The 8,868-nt window shown below is 40.0% G+C and overlaps 1 pseudogene; it reads left to right on the top strand.

Annotated features, from left to right (window-relative positions):
- Positions 1–342: 342 nt before the first annotated feature.
- On the top strand, positions 343–1,333 carry LOC133754304 (CD2 antigen cytoplasmic tail-binding protein 2-like; annotated as a pseudogene).
- The last annotated feature ends 7,535 nt before the right edge of the window (positions 1,334–8,868 follow it).

Below are 8,868 nucleotides of genomic sequence, written 5' to 3'. Positions count from 1 at the left end.
GAGAGTTTTCTAAAGTAATAAAGCCAAAGGGAAAAACAGAAGCTTAGAAAGTATTGGTTACTGAATGAAATGCCTGGTTTTTCTTTGTCAATGCAAACTTTATTAGTATTTGTTGTTAAAGCTTTAATCTCATGGTTCCCAAACTGAGCACATTGTGCTGTGTCTCAAGAGCACATGAGCATCAAAGGAAGTCTAAGGCACTATTGGAGACCCCACACGTGGAACTTCACTTCCTGATTTATATTTTGGGGACCTATGTTAATATTTCACTTTAAGAACACCAATTTTTTTCTTCCCCTGCCTCCCTCAGATCCCCAGTTTAAGGAAAGCCCCCAGCCTGTCATGCCAAAGAGGAAAGTGACCTTCCAAGGCAATGGGGGATGCGAATGAGGAGGATGAAATCAGGGTTACCAGGAAGAAGATGGTGAAGCCTGTGAGTCGGGCCAGGAGTCCTAGAGACCGCTTCAAATGCAAACGCTCTGGACAGCAATGAGGATGAGGAGGAGGAGGAAGAATCCAGCAAGTATGACATCCTGGCTTCAGAGGATGTGGAAGGTCAGGAAGCAGCCACAGTGCCCGGTGAAGGGGCAGTGTGCATCACACCTTTCAACCTGCAGGAGGAGGTGGAGGAAATTTAATTTGAGAGACGGCAACTACTTCCTGAACCTGGAGGCTCAGATCCGAGAGAGCTGGCTGGACAACATTGGCTACGTGAAAATCAGGGAGAGGGCACCGGATCAGTGCCAGGTTTCAGGCTCAGAGGAGGAGGACAGTCTGGGTCAGACACCAACGAGTACCCAAGCTCTCTTGGAGGGACTTTCAGAGCTGCTTCTGCTGAGGGAGACAGTGGCTGGGACAATGAGGTGTCTGTGGGCAAGAAGAGAGGGCAAAGGGAACAGCAAGGGCCCGGGTGGCCCAGTTCCCCCCAGGGCCTGGACCAGCTGTCTGGGTTAGCTGACCAGATGGTGGCCCTGGGAATCCTTGACATGCACCAGGAAATGTGGGAGTGGTTGGCCATGTGGCTGAAGGGTTTGGAGTGAAGGACCCAGGGATTCCAGGATTCCACACTCCCGCCTCCCCATGCTGAGGTGGCCCCGACCCCTCTCCAGAGGGGAGAAGCAGAGTCATCAGAAGATGGCCTGGTGAATGTGATGTGGGAATATAAGTGGAAGAGCACCAGGGAGGCCAAGTTGTACAGTCCCTTCACTAGCTCCCAGATGCAGACTTGGGTGAGCAAAGGCTACTTCCCAATGGTGTTTGTTGCTGAAAGCTTGACTCCCCTGGGAGTCAGCTCTACAACTCCAGATGCATTGACTTGGGCACCTGCACCTGAGCCTGCCGAGGGCTCAGTTGAAGCCTTTTTTTTTAATTTGCCTTTTAAGTGTTTTATTGGCTTTCTGAGGTTTCAAGAGGCAGAGAGTCCCTGCCTTGGCTGGGGCCTGGGGAAGTGGGGGTGTCCTGAACACAGAGTTTAACAAAGGCACTGGTAGGAGCTCTGGGTGGGTGGGGGAGAAGCCATGTGGGGGACTGGAGGGTGGGGACTCCTTTGGGGACAGGGTATACAGTCTGCTCTGGCAGGAAGGGCTTTTCTAGAGAGACAGAGGAGAGAGGAGAACCTGAGATGCTGAGGGAAACCCCAGAGGGAAGCCCAGGTGCCCCCTGTGAGGGGACAGGGACCCCTGCTTCCTCGGGCACTGGCATGCCCTGCCCCCCACCGGTGTCCACGTGTTGGGCAGAGACCCCGCTTCAAACCCAGAATTTCCTGGAGGCACAGCATTCGGACCCCAAAGCCCCCTGGGACCTCACTCTGGGAACAGCTCAGGGACCCCAATGGGAGCAGTCAGGAGCCATGGCCACTTTCCTTGGCCCTGGGAGTACTCCAGAGGCAGGTGCTTCTATGGGCATCTGGCACAGAAGGAGGCTTGGGGAAGGAAGACAGGGAGGGGGAGGGGCAGTTGGAGCTGAACTGGGTCCCCAGCAGTGGGAGCCTCTATTGCCCCCTCTAATGCTTGGCTGTGACAGGCGTCCTGGCATGGAGTGGGGGATTGGTCCAAGCCCATGCCTGTGCATCAGCAGCCACTGTGCTGCGAGTCTTGCTGGAATTTGGGGAGCTGGTCCCCAGCTGTCTCGGGCACAGAGAATATTGGAGGCCACTTGTCAATTTCTTTTTCCCAATAAAAACTTTTAGATGTGCATGAGGGCCTCAGCTCTGCTGATGGCCAAGGGCCTTGTCTGCATCCCCTTCAGACTCACAAAAAGAGAAAAAATCCAATGCTTCTGAAAAAACAGCTAAAACAACATTTTGATAGAGTGGCAAAAGGCTAGATCAATATTGAAGTATTTAAGGAAATTTAACTTTGTGAAACTTGATTTTACTAAATCTGTACATATTAGTTTTGGAAAAATCAGTACTATAACACTGATTTTTTTAAAAAAAAATATGCCAATATATAAGGATATTAAATTTTCAATTGCCTGTTGAAACAAATGAAAAAATAATAGGTTTTTAAAATATAAAATGGTCTTCAATAATAACTATGTGGCTTGGGCCGGCGCCGTGGCTCACTAGGCTAATCCTCCGCCTAGCGGTGCCGGCACACCGGGTTCTAGTCCCAGTCGGGGCGCTGGATTCTGTCCTGGTTGCCCCTCTTCCAGGCCAGCTCTCTGCTGTGGCCAGGGAGTGCAGTGGAGGATGGCCCAAGTGCTTGGGCCCTGCACCCCATGGGAGACCAGGAGAAGCACCTGGCTCCTGCCTTCAGATCAGCGCGGTGCGCCAGCCGCGGCGGCCATTGGAGGGTGAACCAACGGCAAAGGAAGACCTTTCTCTCTGTCTCTCTCTCTCTCACTGTCCACTCTGCCTGTCAAATAAATAAATAAATAAGTGGCTTGAACAAATGAAAATATGTCTCATGTTTTTTGAGAAAGTTATCACTGACACTAATAGATAGATGATATATTAGAAAATACATTGGCAATATGCAAAGGATATTAAACAGTGTACAAAGAAATCTTAAATAAAAAGCTTATAGATATATGTGAAGAAGAGTTCCTATAAAAGAAATTTTTAGAATACAGAATATATGAATAGAAGCCCAAACTTGTGAGTGATACACACTGAAATGAAAGATGAACAACGATGGCAATAATTGTCAGTAGTTTTTGTTTCCTTAATATCAGATCGCAAGGAAAGGCTTTATTGAAGTAGATGTGGGAATTAATCTTAGTTTTGGGAGAGAAGTACAAGGAAAGGTGCACAGAGAATGAGCAACAAAAGGCAAAAAGGTACATTAAAATGCCTTATGAACAGGTGAATTACTGGTATGAGCAACTGGAGCTCAAAACAGCTACCAAGTCCAAGGAAGCATATAGAATATGCATATGAATGGCTCCACCAGAGAGTCTAGAAGCATGGAATCTTTCTCCTAATTTCTGCCTCTCACTAGTTCGGGACTTTCTGTAGACACCAAATCCTTGTCACATGGATACTTCACAGAATGTGAGTTTAGCAGATGCCAGTGAACAAAGTCTTCACTCAGAGAAACACATATCTGTTTATCCATCCATCCATCCATCCATCCATCCATCCACACAATTTAAAATTATTAAAAGGCGATCTCCATTTCCCATTGAGAATGTTGTGTCTAGCTTTTAGATTTGTAGTTGAAATCATTCAAATGCCTATCTCTAGATTTATTTAACAATTTAGTTGCATGCCCACTTTTAAAATCACACCTGGTATGATTTCCTTATATGACATTTTATACAACAATTCTATGGAAGAGCTTTGTTTCCATTGCTGGCAGCTTCACATGCATTTTTTGACACAATTCCTAAAAATTGTGAGAGATACATAGATTTTCTATAAGCATGTCTCCCCCATTTCCATCCTAGTGTTTTGAGATATACCACTGTTAACCAAACTGCTTTCTTTACTTTAGTTTGAACTTTTAACATCTATTTAACATAAAGTCAGTCAGCTACTAAGAATAGTTAATATTTTTGGTATATAAATTTATTTTAATGGACATACAATTGTATATATTTATGGTGTATAACATTATATTTTGGTGCCTATATTGTGGGATGGCTAACTTACCTCACATATTTCTCTCCAAGAGTACAAGAAGAAATTTTCTTTAACCATTACTGAAAAAACATTATGGGGAGAATATTTACAGCAATGTAAGTCATTTTCCACACTGGGTCAAATTATTTGTAGTATCCATTTTTCCTAAACCTTGTCAACTTTGTAATACAGATATAATTATTTGAGATTATGCATATTAGCAAGTCAAATTGAGATAAATATTTGTAGTTCTCAAATATTTAATTTCAGAACAAGCTAGGTGTGATTTAAGAATCAAATGAACTTCCATATTTATGTTTTCCTGAGAATAGCATCTAATTTAGTGTATTTTACAGTAAAATGAACTGATTTTGAGAAAAACACACTTGATGCATGATAGGTTACAAATTATCTATCTAAAACATTACATACGTGGAAGCTAGACTTGATTTAGATGTTAATTAAAGCAAGTGTTCTCTCCAGTTTTTCAAAATAAAATTGTCTATCTTGATGAAACTATCTTGCTTTTATTTTCAATGGCAAATCCAAGTGTTATCTGATCAGTTTCCTGTAAAGTATTTCTTTTTTCTTCTTCTTTTTTAAAGATTTATTTATTTATTTGAAAGAGTTATACAGAGAAAGGAGTGTCAGAGAGAGGTCTTCCATCTGATGGTTCACTCCCCAGTTGGCTGCAAGGGCTGGAACTGCACTGATCCGAAGCCAGGAGCTAGGAGTCTCCCCCGGGGTCTCCCATGTGGGTGCAGGGGCCAAAGGATTTGGGCCATCCTCTACTGCTTTCCCAGGCAATTAGCAGAGAGCTCAATCAGAAACTGAGCAGCCTGGTCTTGAACCGGCGTCCATATGGGATGCTGGCACTTCAGGCCAGGGTGTTAACCCACAGTGCCAGAGCACAGGCCCCCCTGTAAGAGTATTTCTAGCAGCTCTCAGGTCAGCATGAGCACCTGTGCTCCTAAAGTGTGTCACATGTCCGCATGCTCCATTCTGCAGACCCCAAGGGGAACAGCTTCTGGGAGGGGCAGGCTCTGTGGGGTAGCTGGTAAAGCCACTGCCTGCAGTGCCCAATATGGGCGCCGGTTCAAAATACATCCCAGCTGAAACAGTAATCTAAATGTGAAATACAAAACTTTAAATTTTAAAAGAAATACCTTTATGTCACTGGAATACAGAATGGTTTCTTTTAAAGGTGCAAAAAGGAAACACCATTATGAAAAATTTTGACAAATTCTCATGTGTTAAAAAAATTTAATGTTATAAATAAAATATAAAAATTATAAATAAAATATAAAATTTAATGTTATAACAATGTCATGTATTATATATTATGTTATATATAACATATAATGTATATAATATATATTATACTATCTATCATATATATTTTATGTAGATATGATATAAAATATATACAATATATAATGTATAACATTATATAAATATATAATATGCATTATATACTATATATTATATAATAGATATATAATATATAATGTATAATGTATTATACGTCATATGTATTGTATATACTACATATAATATAGTATATATTACATTATATAATATATAATATAGTATTATATAACATGTGATTATATAAAATATAATTATATAAATATAGAAAATAATGCATAATTATATATAACATATTATACACTATATTAAAACATAGTTTATAATATGCTGTACTATATTATAATATAGTATAGAATATATTACAGTAGACTATATAATATTAATATACATTATATAATATATACAAAATATATAATAGTATATATAATATTTGTATATATATTTTATATATAATATATTATGTATAATGCATTATATATAATAATATAGGTAATATATGATATATATTAATCTAGAATATATAATGTATTATATACAATGTAACAGGATATATGATGTATAATATGCATATTATAGATAATATTTTATATTGCATATTATAAATAATATATTTTATGTATATTAAAATTGACAAATTATAATATATAAAATATGTAATGTATTACTAAATATAAATATTTGTAATATAAATATTTATAATATATAGATAATAAATATAAATATAATATATAAATATAGAATATATAGAATATATATTATATGTATAATATTTAAGATATATTATACACTATATAATACATAGTATATAATATTTATAATAAGTAATAAAAATAAGTAATTACAATAAATATAGCAACATAATTATAAAGTATAATAAAAGTTATTAAATAGTTATTAGTTATTAAAGAAATATATCCTATTTCTGCTCAGCTAAAAAGAAACAGTGGGCAGAAAAGTATTTATGGGGATCAGCTTTGTGGCATGGCAAGTTACAACATTGCCTGCAACAATATCATTCAATGTAGGCGCCAACTGAATTCCCATGTGTTCCACTTTTTTTGGTTTAAGATTTATTTATTTATTTCAAAGACAGAATTATAGAGAAGCAGAGGCAGAGGTGAGGGGAGAGAGAGAGAGGTATATTCCATCTCCTGGTTCACTCCGCAGATGGATGTAACACCCAGAGATAAATTGATTTGAAGCCAAGATGCAGGAGCTTCATCCAGGACTCCCACAAAGATTCAGCAGCCCAAGGACTTGTGTTGTCTTCTATCGCTTTTCCAGGCCATAGCAGAGAGCTGGAATGGGAGTGGAGCAGCTGGGACTCAAACCAACATCCATATGGGATGCTGGTACTCCAGGTGGCAGCTTCATCCACTATGCCACAGCTTCGTCCCCCATACCCCCAAAGGCTGTTACACTTGTGATCCACCTGTCTGCTAACATGCCTGGGAAAGCAGAGGAAGTGGCCCAGGGACTTGGGGGCCTTCACTCACATTGGAGTACTGGATGAATGCCTGACTTCTGCTTCGCCCTGGCCCAGCCCTGGCTATTGTAGCCATCTTGGGGTGAACCGATAATCAAAGAGATCTCAAGCACTGTCCCATCTATAACTCTGCCTTTCAAACAAATCTTTAAATAGAAAAAAAATATATCTAGTACTTACTATGAGGTTTCAGAAGCCTGGGGCAGGCAGGAACAGAGCACAGAGGGAATAGTGGAGTTTCTCTTAGCTATTGTTTTCTCCTTCATGTGTGCAGTCTGTGAAAATTCACTGGATTACGTACCAATTAATTTGAGCATCCCATGCCTGTGTTCCTGCACACACACCTTACACTTCCAAACAACCGAGAGAAGAGAGGCTATCGCAGCCTCTTCTCCCTGACATGGCCAAGGCTCCTTCTGGCCAGGGACAGAAAACTCAAAGAACAGAACTGGGGCCACGAGAAAAGTTCTTCCCCTCCTGACCCAAGGAGAAGGTGCATGGTTGGCTGAAATATATGCGCCATCTCTGTGTGTGCAAGGAAGGCACATCAGCTGTCACATTGGATCTTGATCACTGCCCCCTTGTACCAGTGCACTCTGTCCCTAGCAGTGCTCCTGAAACATGTGCCAGTAAATTCTCTGACTTTGAATTTTTTTACAAACTTTTATTTAATGAATATAAATTTCCAAAGTACAGCTTATGAATTACAATGGCTCCCCCTATAACTTTCCTCCCAACCACAACCCTCCACTTTTCTGCTCCCTCTGCCCTTCCATTCACATCAAGATTCATTTATAATTCTCTTTATATACAGAAGATCAGTTTAGTATATATTAAGTAAAGACTTTAACAGTTTGCCCTCACATAGCAACACAAAGTGAAAAATACTGTTGGAGTACTAGTTATAGCATTAAATCACAATGTACATCACATTAAGGACAGAGATCCTACATGATATTTTTAAAAAATTGATTAATTTTCTATGCAATTTCCAATTTAAAACCAAATTTTTTTCATTTTCAATTATCTTTATATACAGAAGATCGATTCAGTATATACTAAGTAAAGATTTCATCAGTTTGCACCCACACAGAAACACAAAGTGTTAAAATACTGTTTCAGTACTAGTTATAGCATTACTTCACATTGGAAACCCATTAAGGGCAGATCCCACATGAGACGTAAGTACACAGCGACTCCTGCTGTTGATTTAACAATTTGACACTCTTGTTTATGGCATCAGTGATCTCCCTAGGCTCTAGCCATGAGTTGCCAGGGCTATGGAAGCCTTTAGGGTTCACAGACTTTGATCTTGTTCCGACAGGGTCATAGTCAAAGTGGAAGTTCTCTCCTCCCTTCAGAGAAAGGTACCTTCTTCTTTGATGGCCCCGTTCTTTCCACTGGGATCTCACTCACAGAGATCTTTCATTTAGGCGTTCTTTTTTTTTTTTTCCAGAGTGTCTTGGTTTTCCATGCCTAAAATACTCTCATGGGCTCTTGAGCCAGATCTGAATGCCTTAAGGGCTGATTCTGACTTTGAATTTGACTGACTTTTGGTTCCATTACTTTGTCAAGAATTCTAGGGGAATAGTGACTTCACTCCCTGACTCAGACAAAAATGAACAAATGTCACTAAGCCACCCATGTTTGATAGTGATTAAGGGGATGATTGATCAAATGTTGGAATCAATAAGACATTTCTAGTCAGTTGGCTGTTATGGCCTTATGTCACCAAATTTTACTTTATGGCAACGGACTCACCCTATTCCCTGTTCCTTTTGTTTGAGGACAATCCCCACAACAAGTTTCTCACTAGCCACCTCTTTGCTGATATTCAAATTCAGTGCCAGCAGAAGCTTCAAATAACTGTGTCCACATAGAAAGAAGCAAAGGCAGTGTATGAAAGCCCTTGAACCTCCAAGATAAATATGAGCTAAATAAGGGA

The sequence above is a fragment of the Lepus europaeus genome, assembly GCF_033115175.1.
Source record: "Lepus europaeus isolate LE1 chromosome 21 unlocalized genomic scaffold, mLepTim1.pri SUPER_21_unloc_1, whole genome shotgun sequence".
NCBI lineage: Eukaryota > Metazoa > Chordata > Mammalia > Lagomorpha > Leporidae > Lepus > Lepus europaeus.
This window is presented reverse-complemented; position numbering and strand designations above follow the sequence as displayed.